We start from the raw sequence: 7,126 nt of genomic DNA on the forward strand, positions 1-7,126 counted from the left end.
TTTTGTTTGACCGTAAATGAACAAAATCAGCGCAGACACCTAGTGTAAATAGTGGGCTACCTTCATACAATTTTTGACAATTGTATTTTATTGTATTTTTTTTCTTACATCGAAGGGAGTAAAAATCTTTATGTTGTGTCTCTGTCGCAAAGTACAAGCAATAAAGAGGGGAAATGTGGGAGGATATTGTCCAAACACTAAGAACATAGTTGTTTTGTATACATGTATGTACAGTCAGATACACAATCAGATCAATATACAGTCACTGTACATCAATTGCATCATCCAAATCTTTATTTTCATTGTCACATTCAAGGTGATTGTTGATATCTTCAAACTCTTCATAATCCCTAACTTGTTGAAGTAATGCAATTGTTCCATTTTCACTCCTGGCTGCTTCTGGCATCTCCAAGCCTGAAAGCTTGAAATTGCAGTGAGCCGGACAGTTCTGGATCATCTTACTTCTTATTTCTCACCAACTATCAGTGACAAAAATCCTGCTTTGTGAACACAAGCACACACAACCAACGCTTTTTAAAAACTGCTCGCTCTAAGCACAGTGAACAGCCACACTAGGTAGTTAGATACTGCTTGGCAACAGTCTCCTGCCTCAATTAAGCATCATAGTGTCCCAATATAAACAAAGGGAATGCTGGTTATTCTTGATTAGTTTTTGTTCTTTAGGAGTTGTCCTAAATAAATGTCTGCCCTGATTAACCGATGGCCGAAATACCAGGAATCCACTGTATACATTCAATTACTTTTTTAAAACCTCAATTTAATTTGTATCCACTAAACGTCCGGGTGGTTCATTTTAGATAAAAACTTTTCGCTGCTTAAATTTATTCTTCTTGGGTATTACCCCAGACCATGGGCCCTCACTGCTCTGTTTTTGACCCACTGCCAACAGGAACAGTTTCTCTGCATCAGCCTACCCTCTTTAAACTCCAGGGAGAACAAACCCCATCATAACTGAAGTCTCTCATTCTTTGAAAATGTTATAGCAAGTCACTTCCACTCCCTCTCTAGGGCCTTCACATTCTTCCTGACGTGCTTGAGCCTAATGGGGTACAATGCTCCAGCTGTAGCCTACCTGATGTTTCTCAATGCACAGTTGCCTCCTTCCTTTTACAGTGATAGCATCGTAGAGAGATGCAGCAGAAAAAAAGGCCTTTTGGCCCACCAAGTTGGGCCAAATTATTTACCCTCATCTCACTCTAACCCACTTTTAAATAAATAAGCATCAGTTAGTCTCGTGAGACCATGGATTTGCGCCTTGGAAGGTTTCCAGGGCGCAGGCCTGGGCAAGGCTACATGGAAGACCGGCAGTTGCCCATGCTGAAAGTCTCCCCTCTCCATGCCACTGATGTTGTCCAAGGGAAGGGCACTAGGGTCGATATAGCTTGGCACACCAGTGTTGTTGCAGAGCAATGTGTGGTTAAGTGCCTCGCTCAGGGACACAAGACGCTGCCTCACCTGAGGCTTGAACTAGTGACCTTTAGACCACCAGACTGACACTTGGCCACGCGCCAACCCACTTTTACCATGTAGGAAGAAACATGATTCTTAGCCTGTTGTTCTAAAGTGAAATAAAGAAAATACTAGCGGTATTTAATTAACAACATTGTATGTACATTAATATTAAAATGATCATTACCTTTAAGGTTATGCCATCAGATTCAAGCAGACACCCAGCTGGATCCTATCTGATTGAGGCAACACTGTAGCATAGTGGCTAGCACAATGTTTTACAGCACAGGTGTCCCGGGTTCAATTCCTGCCACTGCCTGTAAGGAGTTTGTACATTCTCCCCGTGGCTGTGTGGGTTTCCTCTGGGTGCTCCTGTTTCCTTCCACAGTGCCAGTGGGAGGTTAATTGGTCATTATAAATTGTCCTGTGATTAGGCTAGTTTTAAAATCAGGGGATTGTGTGGCTCAAAGCTATATCTCAATAAATTGATAGCATTCATTTCATACCTGTTTTGGACTCTAAGCTTCAACATGATTTGCACTGACACAGTGGAAGAGCATGTATTGAACTCATGGTATAATGAATGTCAATAAAAACAAGTCTTGCTTATACATTTTAGAATTATTGAGTCCATATTGTTTCTCCATACTCTTACAGACAAATGCATTCCTTTGCACTTGTCAGGATGCTGAAGTAGGGACCCAATCGCAGACCAAGTACTGTGCGCACTCTGATATTTACTGAGTAGAAAATCCAAAGGGGCAACAAAGTTGGTGTCGAAGTTCAGGCGGAGATCAAAAATTCCAGCGAAATCCAAAAACCAGAATCGGGAAACAGGTAGGGTCGATATTCAGACGGACAGCGATCAGATACGAATGCTGGAAAGGCTCAGGAAAACTCTCAGGCATGATCTGGCAACAAACAGGTGAAAACACAGGACTGAAGTACACTGAGCAGTAAACAGAGAGGCAGATGATAGGTGGAGCACAATGAGACAGAAGTGGCAGCAAAGCAGGTAATAATGAGAAAGAGCTGAGAGGCAGAGTACTCAGTAATACAGGGGCCGGAGTAGAGCAGGAGCAGGGACAGGGGCACATTGGTCATGAAAACAAACAAGAGCACATGGCAATACAAAACCACAGACTGACGGCTAGGGGGAAAACACACAAAAAGACATAGTTCAACTGGAGGTACTGATAGCACTTCCTTGCATTGCATTTAACTTTCCACATGTCTGCCTAAGCCACCAGTCTGAAGGTCTGCAACCTAGGTAACAGGAACAATTCTTTCGGATGGTGTGAAAACAAAATCCGAAGAGCCACAGTACCAGAAAACCTCTGATGTCACAATAAATAGCCATAGGATAGTGATGCTGTACTTTCAAATAGGGGAGGGGGTCGAAGGGACAAATTTACAATCCAAACTATTTCCAGAAGTCATTTATAAGCATCATGTTTTATTTTAACTGAATGTAACCAGATACTGATATGTTTGGTCATAATTTAAGGCATGAAATGAGCACAAAGTCAGTGTGGGGAAATGAATTGTCATGCACTTTAGTAGAAGGAATGAAGGTTTAGACCACTTTCTAAATGAGAATTCAGAAATCAGAAGTGCAAAGGGACTTAGGAGTCCGAATGTCATTAATGGTTAATTTGCTGGACGAGTTGGTAGTAAGGAAGGCAAATGCAAAGTTTGCATTCATTTTCAGAGGACTAGAATATAAAGGCAAGGAAGTAATACTGAAGTTTTATAAGGTATTAGTCAGACCACATTTGGAATATTGTGAGCAGTTTTGAGCCTCATATCTAAGAAAGGATGCGCTGGCATTGGAGAGGGTCCAGAGGATGTTTACAAGAATGATCTGCATCTGAAAGGAAAACAACAGGAATTCTGCAGATGCTGGAAATTCAAGCAACACACATCAAAGTTGCTGGTGAACGCAGCAGGCCAGGCAGCATCTCTAGGAAGAGGTGCAGTCGACGTTTCAGGCCGAGACCCTTCGTCAGGACTAACTGAAGGAAGAGTGAGTAAGAGATTTGAAAGTTGGAGGGGGAGGGGGAGATCCAAAATGATAGGAGAAGACAGGAGGGGGAGGGATGGAGCCAAGAGCTGGACAGGTGATAGGCAAAAGGGATACGAGAGGATCATGGGACAGGAGGTCGGGGAAGAAAGACAAGGGGGGGGGGAACCCAGAGGATGGGCAAAGGGTATATATAACCTGCCTGTCCTGGCCGACCTATTGTCTCAGCTTGCTCCTGCCCCACCAAACTCGTTTCTGCATACCTCGACACGGTTTTATCCCCCTTTGTTCAATCCCTTCCTACCTATGTTCGTGACACTTCTCACACTTTTAAACTTTTCGATGATTTTAAGTTCCCTGGCCCCCACTGCTTTATTTTCACCATGGATGTCCAGTCCCTATATACTTCCATCCCCCATCAGGAAGGTCTCAAAGCTCTACGCTTCTTTTTGGATTCCAGACCTAATCAGTTCCCCTCTACCACCACTCTGCTCTGTCTAGCGGAGTTAGTCCTTACTCTTAATAATTTCTCCTTTGGCTCCTCCCACTTCCTCCAAACTAAAGGTGTAGCTATGGGGACCCGTATGGGTCCCAGCTATGCCTGCCTTTTTGTTGGGTTTGTGGAACAATCTATGTTCCAAACCTATTCTGGCATCTGTCCCCCACTTTTCTTTCGCTACATCGACGACTGCATTGGCGCTGCTTCCTGCACGCATGCAGAGCTCGTTGACTTTATTAACTTTGCCTCCAACTTTCACCCTGCCCTCAAGTTTACCTGGTCCATTTCCGATACTTCCCTCCCCTTTCTAGATCTTTCTGTCTCTGTCTCTGGAGACAACTTATCCACTGATGTCTACTATAAGCCTACTGACTCTCACAGCTATCTGGACTATTCCTCTTCTCACCCTGTCTCTTGCAAAAACGCCATCCCCTTCTTGCAATTCCTCCATCTCCGCCGCATCTGCTCTCAGGATGAGGCTTTTCATTCTAGGTCGAGGGAGTTGTCCTCCTTTTTTAAAGAAAGGGGCTTCACTTCCTCCACTATCAACTCTGCTCTTAAACGCATCTCCCCCATTTCACGTACATCTGCTCTCACTCCATCCTCCCACCAACCCAATAGGAATAGGGTTCCCCTGGTCCTTACCTACCACCCCACCAGCCTCCGGGTCCAAGATATTATTCTCCATAACTTCCGCCACCTCCAACGGGATCCCACCACTAAGCACATCTTTCCCTCCCCCCCTCTCTGCTTTCCACAGGGATCGCTCCCTATGTGACTCCCTTGTCCATTCGTCCCCCCCATCCCTCCCTGCTGATCTCCCTCCTGGCACTTATCCCTGTAAGTGGAACAAGTACTACACATACCCTTACACTTCCTTCCTCACCACCATTCAGGGCCCCAGACAGTCCTTCCAAGTGAGGCGACACTTCACCTGTGAGTCGGCTGGGGTGATATACTGCATCTGGTGCTCCCGATGTGGCCTTTTATATATTGGCGAAACCCAACCCAGACTGGGAGCACGCTTTGCTGAACACCTACGCTCTGTCCGCCAGAGAAAGCAGGATCTCCCAGTGGCTACACATTTTAATTCCACATCCCATTCCCATTCTGATATGTCTATCCACGGTCTCCTCTACTGTAAAGATGAAGCCACACTCAGGTTGGAGGAACAACACCTTATATTCCATCTGGGTAGCCTCCAACCTGATGGCATGAACATCGACTTCTCTAACTTCCGCTAATGCCCCACCTCCCCCTCGTACCCCATCTGTTACTTATTTTTATACACACATTCTTTCTCTCACTCTCCTTTTTCTCCCTCTGTCCCTCTGAATATACCTCTTGTCCATCCTCTGGGTTCCCCCCGCCCTCCTTGTCTTTCTTCCCGGACCTCCTGTCCCATGATCCTCTCGTATCCCTTTTGCCAATCACCTGTCCAGCTCTTGGCTCCATCCCTCCCCCTCCTGTCTTCTCCTATCATTTTGGATCTCCCCCTCCCCCTCCAACTTTCAAATCCCTTACTCACTCTTCCTTCAGTTAGTCCTGACGAAGGGTCTCGGCCTGAAACATCGACTGCACATCTTCCTAGAGATGCTGCCTGGTCTGCTGCGTTCACCAGCAACTTTGATGTGTGTTGCGTCTGAAAGGAGTTCAGAAGAATGAGGGAGGATCTTACTGAAAGCTACCTGTGGCTTAGGTAGAGAAGATGTTTCCAGTAGTGGTGAGTTTTGACCAGAGGACGCAGCATCAGTATAGAAGGATGTCCCTTTAGAATGGGAGAAATTTCATTAGCCAGAGTATGGTGCATCTGTGGAATTCATTGCCCCGGATGACTGTGGAGGCCAAGTCATTTGGTATATTTAAAGCTGATGGTTTCTTTATTAGCATGGGCATCAATGGTTATGGGGAGAAGGCAGGAAAATGGGGTTGCGAGGGAAAATATATCAGCTCTGATTGAATGGTAGAGCAGGCTCAGTGAACTGAATGGCCTCCTCATTTCCATGGATGCTGCCCGACCTGCTGAGTTACTCCAGCGTGTTGTGAGTGTTGCTTTGACCCCAGCATCTGCAGAGTATTTTGTGTTAACTGAATGTCCTATTTCTGCTCCTATATCTTACGGTCCTTCCAGCTGTATTTGCTGTCTCCTCGCTGTTCCAGTCACTGCCCTCTCACAATTCCTCTTGTTGCCTCCTCAGTGCCCCTTAGGGCAACACGGCAGCGTAGTTGTCAGCACAACACTTTACAGGACAGGCAACACAGGTTCAATTCCCGCCACCTCCTGTAAGGAGTTTGTACGTTCTCCCCGTGACCGCGTGGGTTTCCTCCCACAGTCCAAAGATGTACTGGCTGGTAGGTTAATTGGTCTTTGTAAATTGTTCCATGATGAGGCTAGGATTAAAATTAATGGGGTTGGCAAGAGCAGAAGAGCCTACTTCACACCGTATCTCAATAAATAAAAACATTTCTTATTCCACTCAGTCTCTTATAGGTACTTCTCTCAACATCCTTCAGGTGCCCATTTACACCTTGGCAATGACTTCAATATTCCCATAATATGGGAATTAGATCGTTATTTACCAGAAATTTTTTTTCAGATTCCCAGCATTTTGGCTTTCAACAGAGGTAGGCTGGGTTTGTTTTCCTGAGAGCAGAGGAGCTTGATCGAGGCGTATGGAATTATGAACAGCACAAAGAGGATTAAAGTTAAGTTAAAGTCAGCCCGAGCCTTATAGGCTCATCAGGCCAGTGCTTATGTTGGTTTCTGTGGCGTGAAGTGACAGAGAGTACAAGACTCCCCGCCCCCCGCCCCGATAGGACGCCAGTCTATCGCGAGGTTAACCCCCAGCATTTTGCCGGTACCCATTTTCAGCTGGGTGGATTGGAGCATTGTGTGGTTAAGCGTGTTGCTCAAGGAGACAACACGCCGATCGGCTGGGGCTCGAACTCACGACCGTTAACTTGCTAGTCCAACGCCCTGACCACTTGGCCACGCGCCACACAAAGCGGATAGATAACAAGAAATGTTTCCCGTGAACGTGGCGACAAAACCAAGAGGGTAAGGGTTAAGAATTTTATAGAGGTTCTAAAGAGGATCTTCTCACCCATGGGATGGCTGGAATCTGGTTTGCATT

Source organism: Mobula birostris, chromosome 30 (assembly GCF_030028105.1).
Source record: "Mobula birostris isolate sMobBir1 chromosome 30, sMobBir1.hap1, whole genome shotgun sequence".
Lineage (NCBI taxonomy): Eukaryota > Metazoa > Chordata > Chondrichthyes > Myliobatiformes > Myliobatidae > Mobula > Mobula birostris.